At 43.0% G+C, this 18231-nt stretch overlaps 1 protein-coding gene and 2 non-coding genes across 14 annotated transcripts in view; 2 read left to right on the top strand and 1 right to left on the bottom strand.

Moving 5' to 3' along the window:
• The first annotated feature begins 7204 nt into the window (after nt 1–7204).
• Nucleotides 7205–7277, top strand: TRNAK-UUU (transfer RNA lysine (anticodon UUU)). The gene has a single exon. It is a non-coding gene; the product is annotated as a tRNA-Lys (tRNA).
• Nucleotides 7278–7555: 278 nt separating this feature from the next.
• Nucleotides 7556–7628, bottom strand: TRNAK-UUU (transfer RNA lysine (anticodon UUU)). Its single transcript has one exon. It is a non-coding gene; the product is annotated as a tRNA-Lys (tRNA).
• Nucleotides 7629–13977: 6349 nt separating this feature from the next.
• MDM4 (MDM4 regulator of p53) overlaps nt 13978–18231 on the top strand; it is a 66323-nt gene continuing 62069 nt past the window's right edge. For 10 of the 12 annotated variants that reach the window (XR_013374092.1, XM_077886692.1, XM_077886694.1 and 7 more), the window contains exon 1: nt 13978–14119. The gene's annotated coding sequence lies outside the window, so the exon portion shown is untranslated. Of the gene's footprint in view, nt 14120–14462; nt 14698–15225; nt 15379–18231 lie in introns of those variants that run through there. The other 2 variants (XM_077886688.1, XM_077886690.1) reach the window with 2 other exon arrangements.

The following is an 18231-nucleotide window of genomic DNA, read 5'->3' as shown; positions in this document are numbered from 1 at the left end:
AACATTTTATCAGAGACTTTATAATGCACTTTGGAACGGAGAAAAATATTTCCTTATAAGAGAAACCAGGGCGTGCCAAAAAATTTAGATTTTTTTTTTCCCCCTGCAGGTGACAGAGAACCTAGGGTATAGACAAGTGGAGCTGGGAGTGATATGATCAGAAAAACCTTCTGGCATATTGCATAAGAGGATTTGGAAGATGCTCTGTGTATCTTCCCTTTGCTACTGCAGACTCAATCTTGGCTCTCTGGCTTCCTAGTAGGGGATGGCCCCTGGGAACCCTGGCAGGAGATTGGAAGGAAGGAGGTCGAATAGGTCTGGATATTTGTTTCTCAGGATTTCCCTCTCTTTGGAGTCACTGTGGGCTGGCTGCAACCCTCAACCAAAGTTCACAGCTCCCTCTGGGTGGTTCCCTCTCCCTCCCCTCTTTTCTCAATTCAGATATCTCAATTGCCTTCTCTGGCCTGGGGGTGAAAATTTCCTTTCCTGCTGGCCCTAAAGTACTGCACACTATTCCTGTGGCTTTCCTTTACCCTGCTGACCCTTTGTAAATAGTATCTTCAAAGTGGAGAGTGCCATTTGCTTCCTGCCACGTTAGGAGTACAGGATGACAGCTCAAGGAAGCTATGGCTACATTCAGAGTTGCAAGATCAGAGAATCTCGAAAACTGGGCCAGGGCTGTGACAGTGAGGATGGAAAGGAAAGGACAGACACACAAGATGGTTAGGAGGTCAAATCAATCATATTTGATTATAGATGTAATGTAGGTAGTGGGCAGAGGGATCTAGAATCACTCTCCACTTGATGCCATGGGAATTAGTGGCAGACGGTGCCGTGCACCAAGTGGGGGACTGGAGTAAGACAGGGCCCAGGTGTTGGGGGAGCGAACATGGGTTTAATTTTGGACATGTTGGGTTTGAAGCATCTGTGGAATGTTTAGTTGAGGATGTCTAGCAGAATGGATTTATGAAACCAAAATCAGAGCAGAGGTATAGACAGGTGATGGCAATTTTGGATTCTTCGGATAATAGATGGTTGTGGGGATCCCTGGGTGGCGCAGCGGTTTGGCGCCTGCCTTTGGCCCAGGGCGCGATCCTGGAGACCCGGGATCGAATCCCACATCAGGCTCCCGGTGCATGGAGCCTGCTTCTCCCTCTGCCTGTGTCTCTGCCTCTCTCTCTCTCTCTCTGTGTGACTATCATAAATAAATAAAAAAAATTTTTAAAAAAAATAGATGGTTGTGAAGCTGTGGGCATATGTGAGATTACCTAGGTGGGCGCAACAGAGAAAGGGCCCTGCCAAAGGAGCTGAGAAGAAACAACCATGTTGATAGGGAAAATCTGAGACCACAGGGTATCAGAAAGGAGGGTGGGAGGAAACTTCAGTGAAGTGACCAGAACACAAGTTTGGCAGAAGGGCAGGGCTAGAAAATGCCCTTTGCATTAACAGGAAAGTCACTGGGATGCTGGTATGAGAACAGTCACAGTTAAACCAGGCTCCAGTGGGTTAAGGAATAAGAGACACATGAGGACATTGAAGCTTCTTTCTAGAAGCTTGGCAATTAATGGAAACTATAAAGCAGTGGATAGGGGGTGAGGAGTGCAGGATCAAAAGGAAGATTTTTGTGATGGCTTTTTCAGATTGGAAGAGCTTAAACATACTCAAATGTTGAAGGGAAAGACCAAGGAGGTAGAGGATTAATAAAAACTGTGACAGAGCAGATGGACACACGGGGGTGGATGGGAGGAATGGGGCTGCTTGGGATATCTGAGAGGAAGGGTGCACAGGCGGGTACTTGCATAGGTTGGTAAACCTAGAGGTGAGGAGTTAACTGGTAGCCACCTGATGGTCTGTAAGCAATCTCCTGATAGAGAAGGGGTCAAGCTGGGCTTGAGGACTTAATGAATGTAGATATGGTTAAAATAGCCACCAAAAGGGATGAGAATGGTGGCTTCTTAGAGAAATGGAATTGTCGGCAGAAGCAAGGATGTGGCTGGAATCAGGTATTCTGATACATAGTGGAAGTGATATTTACATTTTCATCCTTTTCTTCTGCCGCCCTGGGAAGACCAGGTGTAGAATGTTAAATCGGGGCTGGGGTAGGATGTTGCAGAATTGGTACAGTTGGAGGATAGAGGGGAAAGGAGGTTCCTGACAAAAAAAGGAGGTGTCCAAGGAGTGACACAAAGCTGGAGAAAGACTGTGAATCTTGAGGAAGGGAGTTTAGGGGCCTGGCTACCTCTGGTTTTGCTTCCCTCCAATCTCTTCTCCAATACCTCAGCCAGAATGATCTTTCTAAAGCAGACACCTGCTTCCCTTGCTTAATTAACATCAACTAGCACAGAAGCTCTGTGAGGGCAGGGGTTCTTTAGGTTTTTTTTTGTTTTTGTTTTTTTTTTCCCTTTAGTTCTTAAACTTCTGTATTCCCAGAGTCTGGAACAGTGCCTGGCACATAGAATGTGCTCAATAAAATTTGTCAAATGAATGAATGGATGACTCCACATAACTCTTGGATAAAGCTCAAACTCTTTAAGAAGGTCAACAAGGCCTCTCATAATCTGGCCCTTGCTTCTCACTGTAGCTTCAGAGGACAGAGACTTTGTCTTGTTCATCCTTGTATCCTCAAAATAGCACCTACCATATAGTGGGCATTTAATAAACGTGCGTTGAGGGGAACCTGGGTGGCTCTGTAGGTTAAGTGTCTACCTTCAGCTCAGGTCATGATCCTAGGTCCTGGTCCCAGGGTTCTGGGATCAAGTCTCACCTACTCATCCAGGAGCTTGTTCTCCCTCTCCCTGCCACTCCCCCTGCTCATTCTCTCTCTTTCTCTCTCTCTGTCAAATACATAAAGAAAATCTTAAAAAATAATAATAAATGTGGGTTGAGTGAATAACTCCCTCCCTCATTCCAATGAAAACTCCATGTTGTTTCTGGAATACATGTGATTCCCACCTACCGGTCATTCTACAAGCTCTCCCAACTGCTTGGAAAGGGCCTCCTACCCCAAACCCCACCTCTGTTGCCCTTCCCCTTATGTGGCTGTCTTTCTACATGGTAAGCAGAATAATGGCCTCTGCAAAAGGAATAAAAGGTCTGCTTCCCAATCCCTGGAAAGTGCAAATATGTTATCTTACATGACAAGAGGATTGTGCAGATGGGATTTCATTAAAGACTGAGATGAAGAGATTAGCCTAGATTACCCAGGTGAGCCCAATCTAATCACATTAGTCCGTGAAAAGCAGAGCACCTTCCCCGGGTGAAGTCAGAGGGAGATGTGGCGATGGAAGAATGGTAAGAGGGATACAACACTGCTGGCTTTTAAGTCGAAGGATTGAGGTCCTGAGCCAAGAAATGTGAAAAGCTTCTGGAAACTGGAAAATGCAAGGAAACAGATTCTTCCTTAGAGCCTTCAGAAAGGAACACAGCCCTGGTGACACAGTGATTTCTGCCTCGTGGGACCCATGGTAGAATTGTGATCTACAGAATTGTGTTAATCCACTAAATGTATGGTAATTTGTTACAGCAGCAATAGCAGACTAATACACCCTACAATTAACTTTCCAGAAAGCTACCCTAGAGTGCCTCCTGAGCATCTCTAAATACACCCAAGAGCTGCCTGGATTGTAGCACTAATCACAGAGTGTCAAAACTACTTGTTTGCTTTTTTCTGAACTGGGGAGGGGACAGAAGAGGGTAATTCGACTATAAGCTACTTAAGGACCCGGCACTCTCTGTTGGGTTTACCTTTGAATTTCTAGAGCTAATTTATTGCCTGATCCACAGCTGGTTTCAATAAATACTTGGTGAATGTGTGAATGAATGAGGACCTGGTTATTAGTCCGGGAGCAAGTGGTTGAAATGAATGAAAGGAAAGGGTGTGTGAATCTGTGCTGTGTTCTCTCAGGGCTCTGTTCTGGGCTAGGGTTTATCTGTAAAACAATTTTAAGCTAAAATCGCAAAAGGCAATGTTGGCACCATTTCCATTTAAAAATCCTGCAGTAGACTCCTCAAAAAAGATCCAAATATTTTTGAAAGGTGAATAGATGTTGTAGATGGGGTAGGGGAGCTCTGTAAATATTCGGTGGTCAGATTGACTTCTTCGCTTCCATTGAATCCCACTGGCCTTGGCATCAACAGTCCTGTTTTTCTCTTACATCTTTTCACTGATCCAGGACATTTGAGGGCTGTCTGGTTCAGGGAGTATTTATCCTGAACTGTTGAGCTGGTGTCTGAGCTGTTGGTGCTGTTCAGGATTGTTGGGCTGCTGGCTTCCCTGTATTCTCAGAGAGAAGAGGGGTGGGAGGGCTCACTGGAACCCCAGGCTGCTCTCACTTGGTTTAGGGTCTCCAAACAACTTCTCTGTACCATGCATCTCCCTGGTACCTTGTAATGGTCTTAACTCCAAAGACTCTATACAATGATGATGGTAGACTGGGCTTTGTGTAGGCAGCTACACTGGGCATTGGTTTGGGAAACCCTGGGAAAGCCTCCCCAAATTAAACCTTTCCTCCTGACTTAAATCCCACCGTTAGAGATGTGCTATCTGGCTCTTCAATACAGTTGTATTCAATGCACAACTATCCATGTGCTTTCCCTGCCTTGTGCCACTGTGGGACTCTCAGGATGAGGAAGACACAAAAACCTCACTGTGTAAGGCGGCTGCCCCCAAGTCCCTGTGAAAACACTTTCCACTCCAAGGTGTAACTCCTTAAGGCAGCTGCAGGAAGAGGACTGTGTCAGGATTCAGGATGATGTCACCGAGAGGGCAAGAAGTGGGAGAATCGCGAGACCTTCCTTGCTCTACAACTTTTTCCTGCTCTGATACGGAGCCAGTGGTGATTTTCCAAGACAGATGAGTCTGGTGAATGGGGAGAGGGGTCGGGGTGGGGGTGAGGGTGGGGGTGCGGGTGGGGGGTGGGGAGGGAGGCGGGGAGTGGAGGGGTTGTGGCAGGTAAAAATGATCCGTCTACAAATTAGTGGGAAAACACCTGAGACTAATTTAACACCATCTATTAGCTGTACTAAATTAAAATAAAAACTTATTTTAAAAAGGACAAATTAGTGGGGGAAATAATGCTTAAGAAATGTGGGGCGGGGTCCCCAATATAGAATCTGTGGGTTTAGACTGCCCTCTAACGGGAGGATTAAGTTAGTTTGTGGGGAGTGAGAAACTTGAAGAAACTCCAGGAAGGGTCAACTGAATAGTACAAGATGGCACTCCTGCCCGGTGTGTGGAAAGGCAACGTGGGGATAAGCAGATCCAGTTCCTGCTCCCTCAGGTGGGACATTGCAATGTTAACAAACCAGACTTTTGATTCAACTTTCCAACTTTGCTGTTGCCTATATGATGTAGTTTTTTTCTCTGGCCTGAAATAAACCTGGTCAGCTGTCTCCCGCCCATCTCTACCTCCCTCCATTTCAGCCACAGTAACCTGTTCACCATCCTTCAAACCCAATTTACACTCCCCACTTTCCTTCAGGGCTTACTGTTTTTCTTCCCACTGTGCCTGGTTTACTGCTGTGGAAATAGCAGGTACTCCATAAGCAAATTGATGGGTCAATCTCATTCCATCTGTTCAACTTTTAACAGCGGGTTTATTATCCTGAAGGAAAGGGAATAAAGCCACTGGGGGGGGGGGGGGGGACCTTCAAGACCCTCTGTTCCTTCCCTATTAGGGATCCTGGACAGATACTGTTTCCCTTCCTTAAAAAGAAATGGTATAATGCATTTCCATATCTCATTCATAAAAACAGAGCAAGAAGTTTTTGCATTTAACAAAGTGGGTGCTCAAGAAATGTCTGAATAAGTAAAAGACAAATGTCTGCTGGCTCATTACAATTTACTCTGTATACCTCTGACAGTTACTTGCTTAAATCAAACTCTGACCATGTGCTTTTCTTGCTGAAAACTCGAGGGCCACCATCCTTGTTTTATAATCCAGGCCTTTCTATCCATGCTCATCTCCTGCCATGCTGTACTTGATCCTTATTACTGCATTTGTCACTTTGTTAAAGTGGTTTGCTTAAGGGTCTGCCTTCTTTCCCAGGCTGTGAGCAAGATCTGTGTCCTGTTTATCTTCTACTCTAGAGCTAGCGCAGGACCTAAGGCATAATAGGTGATCAATAAATGCTTGTTCAGTCATATCATTTCTTCCTGTTGCATTTTGAGTCCATTCCTTCTAATTTTACTTACAATGGGAAAAGCAATAGCATGGTAAAACTTTAGACTTAGAGGGTATCCTACAGCTCAACCAATCAATTCCCTCATTTCATAGATATGGAAACTCAGGCCTGCTCAGGCTCACAGAATTTGTGGGTCTTTGTTCTAAAAGAATCAGACAATTGTAGGAAAGAAATCCCTCCAAGCGAGGCTGAGCTATTTTATTATTCATTGTGTTCAGAAGCCTCAAGTTCCCAGAAATAAAAATGAATTCCCTTATCAGTGTTCAAAATTTCATAATCCTGTGTTCCACACCCTATGTGTCAGGGCTGATGAAACTGATTTTAGGGAAAACTAGGCTGATCTGGAGGTTTTTATTCTTAATACTCCATGTTGCTCCCACTGCAGCACACGAATACTGGTTGAGGATGGCTCATTTTGTGAGTCTGACTTGAAACCTGCCACTTGCCTGGGAGGTGGGGAGAGGCAAAGCTTCAACCGAAGCCTAAGTTCCTTCTCTCTCAATCTAAATTTGGACTCACCTTCCCACCGTTACTTCTATTTTCTCATATTAGCTACTGCATTCATGAATCAAATTCCTTCTTTTGTGCTGAGGAATGCTTATCTAACAGCCACATCGTCTGGCGAATGGCAATGTATTTTTCATTAAGGGGAAAGATACTGTAATCTGGTTCTGTAGAATAACGAAAATTAAGAGGTCCTATCTGCAAAGTGATAGATGGAAAACAGAAGAATTGTAGTAAAAAGAAGTTGCAGTTCTGTCTGAAAGTTTTCATGTTGGTTGCCTTGTCTTGTAAGTTATTACCATTTCGTTTCAGTTTTGTAGATTTTGGCAATTAATCAAACATGAAATATGAAAGAACTCGAAGGACACATGTCTTAAGTAAACGGAGAAAAAGGATAGAAAAATAAATGTTTGTTTTTCTTTACCTTGCTGATAAAAGCACTTTAAATGTGTTGCACCGGAGAAATAATTTATTAGAATTATATGAAGTAAACAGAAGAGCAAGCCTCCCTAAGAGCGCCCGGATAGCTCAGTCGGTAGAGCATCAGACTTTTAATCTGAGGGTCCAGGGTTCAAGTCCCTGTTCGGGCGTTTGTGGCTTTTGCCCCTTACTGGTATTACCAAATACTACCAAATGAAATTCTCGTGACGAAGCACACTTTACACTTCAAGTTGAATTCATTTTTTCATTGCTTTTAGAAAATGCAAGGTAAATGTGTTCTCAGGGAAAGAAAAACTATGTAAAAATCCCTTAATTTTTTGGCAAATATGGAGGTTTTTGCACAGTTGTTTCCCGTTGAGATGGAATTTGTGTTTCTTAGCTTGTTCATAAGTGGAGGAAAAAAATAAAGGTGAAAGTTAAAGCAAAGCGCCCGAACAGGGACTTGAACCCTGGACCCTCAGATTAAAAGTCTGATGCTCTACCGACTGAGCTATCCGGGCTCTCATGAGAAAGGGCTCCTACTACAATGCCTTACATAAGAATAAAGAACCTTGTGTAATCGATTTTCATTACCTATATTTCGTGAAATTGTTTTAAACCCAAGAAAGCTCAGGATTTACACAACAAAGAGAAACAGAAGACTTAAATCACGTACTTTTCACCAGCGTAAGCAGGTACCTCAGAATTATGAGGTATTTATATGCCCCCAAACCATTATTACATAGGTTTCTTTGATTTGCAATCTCTCTAAATAGGTCCAGGATTAAGAGGACGCAAGCTGTGTCACTTTTTGAAGCATTGCGGTAGCATCAGATCTATTTTTACTATTAGTAATAGGGTGGATATTAGTTCTTTTTTTTTTGGATATTAGTTCTAAAACTGATCGGAAAACAGAAAAGAAAGAGTCTAAGAGAGAATATAAATATACTGCTCGGAAGCTACTGGGTTAAACTGTGTAGTGTGGAGTGGTAGAAAGGACTCTGCAGAGGGATAGGACAGTGTGATTGTCCTGTATGTCCCTTGAAGACGTCCAAGTAAGTTTTAAGTGACGCAAAACCCTGGAGGAAGTCACCAGCCATGACTCTGGGGGCAGAAGCCTTGCAAGCTAGAAAGACAGGAAGCTGAACGTACCGGCAGAGAGATTTTATTGATCGTAGCATTGGAGGCTCTTCTCTTCCACAGCCGTCAGTAATCTGAGCTCTGCCTTCTGCTACAGGGCTGGCCTTGAGAATTACTCACCATGGGGTTTAGCGTGGGACTCTAAAGAATCTCCCTTAATCCCATCTGCTTAATTCCAACACTTGAGGAGTGATTGTTCTGGACCAGAAATTTCACTTTTAGGAATTTGCTAAAAATATGTTAAGTGTTGAAGTATAGATAGTATTAGAATGCTAGAAAGAGCAGAATCTGTAGTCTGGTCTTGTTACATCTTTGCCATTAAGTCTTTGTGACTTCATAATTGCTTATTTTGCCATTTTTCCAAGAATTTGTTTTCCTCTATAACATGACTATTAATAGCTACATAATAATCCGTGTATTAAGGCTGTACCATAATTCATATAGCCATTATGTCATTTGCAGTATTTTCCAATTAAAATGCCATGATGATCCCCCCTACCTGTAATTCTTTTTATGCATCTCTGATTATTTCTTTAGGACAAATTCAACACTTAACATATTTTTAACAATTTTTAAATCAAGGTATACTTGACATATAACATTAGTATCGGGTGTACAACATATCAATGCCGTATTTGTATATATTGCAAAATGATCACCACAATAAATCTAGTTAACATGTTACCATACAGAGTAACAAGTTTTTTTTTCTTATAATGACAACTTTCAAGATCTACTCTCTTAGTAACTTTCAAATAAGCACTATAGCATTATTAATAATAGTGAATGTGCTGTATATAAGGCTTAACACGTTTGACTGGATTGGAGGGAGATGTAAAGAATATTGAAAACTAACAATACTTAATTCCAGACAAAAAGAATCACTTCATCCCCTAAGTAATGGGGAATTATTAAAAGTTTGGCTCATTTATGTTCCACTTAACTAGTCAAAGGAGCACACTAAAAACAATGACAAGGACTATCACATCAAATGTTCTCTATAAGAATCACATTGCCAGAATTAATCATCTGTCCAGAGCTAATGGACAGATTTCTAAAATTGGCTGTGTGCAGACAGGATGCTTAGTCATTAAATTAGGTATATTAGACTGCCTTTCTTTTGCTCAACACTCTTTGATTTTCTCCTACTACTTTATTGAGTGACACATGGAACTTTTTACAGCAGCAAAGTCCTCTGCATCTGGCCCCTGCCTACTTTGCTGGCATTTCATACCAGTCTCAATATACATATGATGCAAACCACAATTATTATCTACAATTCTCTAGTAGCCACATTAAAAAAGGTAAAAAGAAACATATGAAATTAATTTTAATTATATATTTTACTTAACCCAATATATCCAAAATACTATTTTCATATGTAATCAATATAAAACATTATTAATGAGATACTTTACAGTATTTTTTTCCTACTGAGCCTTTGAAAGCTGGTGTGTATTTTACACTTATAACACATCTCTACATGGAGTAGCCACATTTCAAGCCATGTGTACCTGGTGGATATTACACTGGGTACTGTGATTCAGTACCATGCCAATCATTTGACTCTATAACCAAGTTGATCAAAGTAGATTATTTTCAGTTTTAAGACCATCTCTTCCTTTTTTTTTTTAAGACCGTCTCTTCTAAATTTCTTGTGTTTTTCCTTTCCTCATTATTTGTGCCATGTTTCTTCAAATGACTTCTCCCATTTCTGCCTCTTTAAATCCTATGCATTTTTTTTAAGATCCTACTCAAATGATTCCTCTTCTACAAAACCTTCAATGATTGTGTTAAATAGGCAGGAAAGATTAATTCAAGACACTAGAGATAGGCTCACATTTATATTCAGTAGAGCCATACATTTATTTTTCAAATTGAAAAAATAAAATTGCATCTCCATGTTACAACATGCACAAAAATCGATTTCAGATGAGTCAAAGGCCTAAATGTGAAAAGTGAATCTTTAGAGCGTCTAGGAGAAAATATATGAGAGTGTCTTTATGACCTCCAAATAGGGAAGGATTTCTTAAATAAAAAAAAAAAAGGAAGTGAAACTAAAGAAAATAATAAATCTGACTTCATTAAAAAACTTCTGTTCATCAAGTCATTAAGAGTGAAAACAAGTTATAGATTTAAAGATTTATTCATAATACATATAATCAAGAAGGATTAATAACCAGATTTGGCAGAGAACTCCAAAAATCAGTAAAGAAAAGACAAACCAATAGAAAAATGGGCAAAAGACACGGACGGGCAATTCATAGGTGAGTAACCATGGTTGATAAATAGGAGAAAACACTCAATCGTACTAATAATCATGGAACCTCCATATAAATCAAACCACCATGAGAAATTCTCACATCTATCGGATTGTTTTTTTAGTAATCTGACAATACCAAGGATTGGATGTGGAGCAATAGAATATTTTATTTATTTTTCTTATTTAAATTTATTAGTTAACATATAGCTTGATATTGGTTTCAGGAGTAGAATTCAGTGGTCCATCACTTACATACAACACCTAATGTTCATCACATCAAGTGCCCTCTTTAGCCCATCCCCCACCTAGCCCATCTGCCACCCACCTCTCCCCATCAACCCTCAGTTTGTTCTCTATCATTAATCTCTCTTTTGGCTTGTTTCCCTTTCCTTCTTTTTCTTTTCTCCCTTCCCATATTTCATCTGTTTTCTTTCTTAAATTCCACATGAGTGAGATCACATGGTATTTGTCTTTCTCTGACAGACTTATTTCACGTAGGATAATACACGTTTCATCCACGTTGCTGCAAATGGCAGGATTTCATTCTTTTTGATGGCTGAGTGTGTGCTTGATTTCCGTGTGTGTGTGTGTATGTATCACATCTTTTTTTTTTTTTTAAGATTTTATTTATTTACTCATGAGAGACATAGAGAAAGAGGTAGAGACACAGGCAGAAGGAGAAGCAGACTCCATGCAGGGAGCCCGATGCGGGACCCTGGGATCACGACCTGAGCCAAAGGCAGAGGCTCAACCACTGAGCCACCCGGGTGCCCCATATCGCATCTTCTTTATCCATTCATCAGTTGATGGACATACAGACTTTTTCCAAAGTTTGGCTATTGTTGACAATGTGAGCAATTGAATCGTATACACACCCATCAGGAGCGTATACTTCTACAACCACTTCGGAGAGCACTGTACTATGATCTGGTAGTGCTGATAATGTGTTTGTGACACAGTGATTCTACTCCCTAGAATGCACAACTACAAGAAATGTCCATGGCAGCATTGTTTGTAACAGCAAACAACTGGAAACACCTATTCATGAACGGAGGCGATGAATAAAAATTGTGATGCAGTCATTACTATTATGGGGTGGATTGTGTCCCCCCTACCTCCAGATTACTAAATTGAAGTCCTAACCCCAAGCATCTTAGAATGAGACTCCATTTGGAGGCAAGCCTTTCTTTTATAGGAGTGATTAAGATAAAATGAAGTCATATGGGTGGGCCCTAATCCATTATGGCCGGTGTCCTTATAAGAAGAGGTTAGGACGCTGACAATTTACAGACCAAGGAGTGAAGACAAAATAAGAAGGCAGCCATGTGCAAGCGAAGGAGATGTATCAGAGGAAACCAAATTTGCCACACCTTGATCTTGTACTTTTAACACCCAGAACTGTGAGAAAACACATTTCTTTTTTTTTTTTTTTTTTTTTTTTTTTTAGAAAACACATTTCTATTAAGTCACCCAGTCTATGGTATTTTGTGATGGTAGCCCTAGAAAAGGACAGTTGCTATATAACAATTAATTATACAATTCAGTCTATTACTATACAGCATTACTAAACAATATTGAAAATTAATTATGCAGGATTTAACATTGCGGAATTTCACGATGATCAGCAAAAAATGCAAGTTGCAGTAGAATACATACAGTTTGGTGCCATTTATAAAAATTTTTAGATATTTTTAAGGAATATATACATATATAAATCCTAAAAAATCTAAAGAAGCGCATGGCCGGGGTAAATACCAAATTCAGGATAGTTTCCTTTGGAGTTGAAGGAACTAGATGTCATAGGAGAAGGGCCTATTGGAAACTTTTTCGTAATAAGTAAAGTATATCGTTCTTTAGGGGAGAGTGGTGAGGAAAAGATTATATTCTTCTTTATACCCTTTTGTATATGTGAAGTAGTTCATTATAATTTTTAAAGAAAGGCTAAGATCAGTAACACTGACTTCTAGTTCCTTTAGAACTCTGAGGGGCTCGAGAAAAAATCTGATTTAGCCCTTTTATTTACAGACTGGGGAAACTGAAGAACTGCGTAGCTTTCTGGTTTCTAGAAATAACTAGGCTAAACCCAGATTTCCTGTCTCTTTATTAAATAAATGGTTTTTGAATACATTTCCTGTCTCTTTATTAAATAAATGGTTTTTGAATACAGTTCTTCGAGAAGGAAGTGGTGATCACTGAGTCAGTTATGAGCTTGTTAAGCTGATTTCATTTTCTTCCCTCATCCAGGTCACTTGATAAGGAGAAGAAATGCTCAAGTCACAGTTTATTTTCATTAGAGCGAGTCACTTGGTGAAGTTTTGTGAACTCCTTGGGAAAGGAGAGCGAATGTTGCGAGGTATTGACTATCATTAGGTGGGATAATTAGTGGCTTAAGAACAACATTGGAAGATGAGTTATTCATCACGAGTCAGTGTCAACCATGAGGGGGAAAAGCTCTATTTTAAACCACGTGACTTTTGATAAAGACAAGTTAAATATCTTGATTTCAAAGGGCAAAAAGTAAAAAAAAAAAAAAAAAAAAAAAAAAAAAAAGGGGCTGACCTCCTGACCTTCCAGGCAAAGTTCACTGCACTTACCACATTCTTTTTATCTGGACTGTCTGATTCTTCCACTAGACAGATTCCAGGGGGTTATTTGCTTTGGAATCTTCTAGGTTTGGTGCTTGGCACACAGTAGGTTTTCAACAAGTGTTTGTTGGCCTTAAACACAAGGAGTTGCCGGACAGGATCATAATTCCAAGAGTCCAGGAGACAGGAGAAGAGACTCAAGCTAACTGGATACTATTTTAAAAGATACAAATTATTGCTTGGGAATTAAAACAACAACAACAACAAAAAAAAAACACTTAATATTAATTGCACGAAAAAGAGAGCAGTCGAGAGTGGCTCAGCTCAGCAAAAAAAAAAAAAAAAAAAGCCCCTCCCCCCCCCTATTTTTTTGAGACAGGTGGTTGCTGACTTCAAGCTCTTTGGGAGCAACTGTGGAAAGGGCATTAGTCCTTCAGTTCATTTGCAAGAAGCTTAGGTCTCCGAGCTACGCGGAAGACGATGCCAGAAGCAGAGCAAGGGCAAGGCGCAGGGTGCAGAGTCGGGGAGGTCATCGCCCCCTTTTCCTTGGCGCGGGCCCGTGCCCAGTCCGGGGGCCGCATCTTAAACGGGACAAACAAGTATTGTTCAGACCGCGGCGACCTCTGGTTCTTCGCACCGCTTTCAGCATTTATCACGTGCCTCGCTACTCGCGTCCAGTCCGGTCCCGGCGAGCTGTTTGCCCCCGCAAGCCACCGCCTCCGGGGAGCGCAGGACGCCAGCTCCGAGGCGCAGACGGGAAGCGACTCTCTCCCCGGCTTGGGCTCCCCTCTATGGTAGGGGCAGGTCAGTCTCTCCTACCTCTCTAGCCCTCCAGTGGAGCCTCTATGGTTCCCGGAGGCCCCCTCACCGGAAGCCCGTGGGAGGGGACGGCTTCCGCAGACCGGAAGTTGCGCCCTCACTGCTCGCCGTTTCAAAATGTCGCGGAGGCCTCGGGGCCTGTGACTGGCGCCCCCTCCCCCCGCCCCGGGCTCGGCGGGGGAGCGACTCATGGAGCGGCCGTGAGGTGTGGCTCTAGGGTCTCGGCGGCCGCGGGGGGGGGAGGGGGAGCGGGCGGGGCGGGGGAGCCGGGGGTGGAGGGTTGTGCGGTGGGGCCCCGCGGAAGGTAAAAATGGAGGTGGAGTCCCGCCGCCGGGTACAGCCGAGGGTCGAGATGGTCGGCGGCGGATGCTTAGCGGGACGCAGCGTGGGGGGCGGAGGCACAGGGCCGGCCCCGAGGCGAGAAGCGGCTGCAGACTGCGGGGCCGCGCGCCGTCGCGGCGGGGGCGCTTGAGAGCTTGAGTGATGGGGCTGTTTGGGGCCACACCCAGGCCCGCCCAGCAGGACCTCCGCGGACGGGGCTCGGGCGTCTGTGCCTCCAGCCGCGCACCTTCCCGCTGGTTCTTGTGCGCCCTGAATTCCGAGACCCCGCCCCGTTAAAGCGGCACCCGTAGACCCTGCTGCTGCTCCCTCCGCGCCGTCGGGAAGGCGCTGGTGCCGGCCGGGCAGCTCCGAGCGCGTGCATCCTCGGTGCCAAGTGTCCCGCATCGCCGCCGCTTAGGTTTTGGCTCCTCCCTCCTCCCTCCCTCCCTGACAACGGAGAAGGTAACTTAGAAGTATTTATGTCACAGTATTTTCGTTTCTCACCGTGCGGGGCAGGATCACACATTTTTGTGGTTTATTAAAAAAAAAAAAAGAAGAAGCAGGCGTGTATCTCAAGTGAGAAAACGCACGTGGTCCAGAAGCGTGTAAAGTTTGGCTGGCGCTTGGCCAACTCTAGCCGGTTCTCTTCTCAGGCTGGCTGTCCACGATGGCTTCATAACATCCTTCCTGACTTTTCCCCTACGGTTCTCATGTTTTTATTTTTACTTTTTTTTTTTTAATTTGTTACTTTTTTAAAGACATTTATTTATTCACGAGAGGCAGAGAGGCGGAGATATAGGCAGCGGGAGAAGCGGGCTCCCAGCGGGGAGCCTGATGTGGGACTGGATCCCTGAACCTGGAATCACCCCCCCCAACGGAAGGCAGCGGCCCAACCGCTGAGCCACCCAGGCGTCCCGGTCGGTAGTCATATTTTTAGATGTACATTTTTAAAAATTTTTGTTTATTTATTTATTCACGACACAGAGAGAGAGGCAGAGACACAGGCAGAAGGAGAAGCAGGCTCCATGCAGGGAGCCCAACGTGGGACTCGATCCCGAGACTCCAGGATCACACCCCGGGCCGAAGGCAGGCGCTAATCCGCCGAGCCGCCCAGGGATCCCCCAGTACTCATATTTTTAAACAGTAGGATCATTTTGTATGCATTGCGATGCGCCTTAAGTTTTTCAGATAGTATCAGGGACTTTCCATCAAATAGACATATAATACTTTCGTTTAAACACTTGCCACGGTACTGTTTTAGAGGGTTGTACAACAGTTTCGCCAGCCAGTTCCCTACTGATGGGAGTTTTAGGTTGTTCCTGGCGTAATGTTCTGCACACTGTGCTGGAGTATGCTCTTGCTGCATACACATTTTACCTTGTAGATGTGTAGCTGACTTGGTAAGAACTAAAACAACGTCTGAATAGTACAGTAGTTTTATTTTTTTAAAGTTGTTTTTATTGCCCTCAAGTATATAGTTGAAAGAATCAGACAGTAGTGTTTAGTAGAGGTCCTTAGGGCTTTAAAGAATTAAGAATGATTTTTTAAAAAATTTTTATTTATTTATGATAGTCACACACACACACACACAGAGAAGCAGAGACATAGGCAGAGGGAGAAGCAGGCTCCATGCACCGGGAGCCCGACGTGGGATTCGATCCCGGGTCTCCAGGATCATGCCCTGGGCCAAAGGCAGGCGCCAAACTGCTGCGCCACCCAGGGATCCCAGAATTAAGAGTGATTAATTCTGCTACCTTCTGACAAGTTTTTGATTTGTCTTAAAATCACACTTGTTTTCAAAGGTAGAAATTTGGAGATGAAGCATAGGAGTCTTTTGGACTAAATGATGGTAAAACCAGTCTTCCATTATCACTGAGAGACGAATAAACTGTTGTCTGATTTCAGTCCAGTAGAGGACACAGAAGCACAAATATAATGTGGTAAGTGGTAATAGAGGGGCTCTAGTGTCATCAGCTTCCCTGGGAGTGTCAGCCTTGACCAAGGAAGTGACTTTTGACCTAGGTAGAAGAATAAGAATTTTCAATAATAGAGAGTAGGTCACAGAAGAGGAGAAAGGACAGGTGTCTGATATTATCTGAGTCCATTGGCAGTGGATTTCAAACTTTTTAAACCATAACTCCCAGTAAAAATAAGTTTTATATTGTGACCTAGACACATAGGAGGGGGGATGGTTAAGAACTCTGGTTCTGCAGCCAGGGTTCTTGGACTCTAAGACCATGATTTTGAGGAAATTATCTTCCTCTCTACCTCAGTTTCCCCCTTGAAAATGAAGACAATGATATATCTACCTAATAGGATTTTTATAAAGATTAAATGAGTCATTGCAAAAAAGTGCTTTAAAGAGTGCCTGATACCAGGGTGCTTAACTGTGTTGTGTTGGTTATTTTCAATAACAGAAACAGGTTTCACAGAACAAAGCTTTGTTACTTTTATTTTCTGTACTATTTCATTAGTGGAGGGGATCAGTAATGACTCACTGGGGTGCAACTTGTAGTTTGAGAATTTCAGTACAAAAAATGCCTAGGAGGTGAGTAGTAAAAGGGCTTGACGCATTCAAGAAACTGAGTCATCATTCATCACAGTGGGCATTGTAAGTTGGAGACAGGTCCAGATGTATAAGCTCATGCACACATACCCAGTGAGGGGAGTGAGAGTATGGAAATGGAAGTGCTCCCTGAGTCAGCTCTACTGGCCCATGTGCAGTAGTTCTTCAGTCTTCAAATGCACTGAAAAACCAGAGTACTTTGGCCTGCCCTGGGATACCCTTAGTTCTGTTGTGTTGTGGAATGAAGTGGTGGAATTGACTTCTCTCTCTCTCCTTCTTTCTTGCTTTCTTTTCTTTTCTTTCTTTTTTTCCTGCATTTTATTTATTAGAACAAGAGGGAGGGGTAGAGGGAAAGGGAGAAGCCGACTCCCCGCTAAGCAGGGAGCCCTCTGTAGGGCTCACTCTGAGGACCCTGAGATCATGACTTGAGCCAAAGACAGGTGCTTAACCGACTGAGCCATGCAGGCACCCCGTGGCTTCTCTGTCAATAAACCCATCTCTCTTGAGGAAGTCCTTTTGGGTTTTTGTTTGTTTGTTTTTTAAGTTGAAGTATAAACACACGATGTCGCATTCATTTTAGGTGTATACAGTGTAGTGATTTGACAGCTCTATACATTATGCTGTGCTCACCACAAGTGCAGCTACTACCATCTGTCACTCTACAACGCTAGTACAATACCATTGACTGTATTCCCTGTGTTGTACCTTTTATCCTTGTGACTTACTCATTCCATAACCAGAAGCCTGTATCTCCCATTCCTTCACCCATTTTGCCTGTCCTTCTATCTCCTCCTTTCTGGCAACCATCAGTTTGTTCCAGGGAGAGTTTTTTTGAAAGCAAGAAAGCTGCAAAAAGAACTTTCTTCCCGGGATCCCTGGGTGGCTCAGCGGTTTAGCCCCTGCCCTCAGCCCAGGGCGTGATCCTGGAGTCCCGGGATCCCACGTTGGGCTCCCTGCCTAGAGCCTGCTTCTCCCTCTGCCTGAGTCTCTGCCCTCCTCTCCCCCTCTGTGTTTCTCATGAATGAATAAATAAAATCTTTTTTTTTTTTTAAAAGAACTTTCTTCCCTCATTTATTTATTTTTAAAGATTTTATTTATTCATGAGAGACACAGAGAAAGATAGAGGCAGAGACACAGGCAGAGGGAGAAGCAGGCTCCATGCAGGGAGCCTGACATGGGACTCGATCCTGGGATTCCAGGATCACAACCTGGGTTGAAGGTGGCACTAAACTGCTGAGCCACCTGGGCTGCCCCACCCTCATTTATTTAAAAGTAGGCAAATTCTTTTCAGCTTTTTATGCTCATCTCTGAGGTTTATTATTAGCTGGAAAGAAACCTTTCCGGAGAGCCAAAGCAGTTCCAATTAATAATGTAGATTCTTTTTTTGTAACAAGTATTTTCTAAGAGTACCAATTTTTTCAAGATACAGT

Source organism: Canis aureus, chromosome 38 (genome assembly GCF_053574225.1).
Source record: "Canis aureus isolate CA01 chromosome 38, VMU_Caureus_v.1.0, whole genome shotgun sequence".
Taxonomy (NCBI): Eukaryota; Metazoa; Chordata; class Mammalia; order Carnivora; family Canidae; genus Canis; species Canis aureus.
Note: the sequence above shows the minus strand (reverse complement) of the source record. Positions and strands in the feature narration are given on the sequence as shown.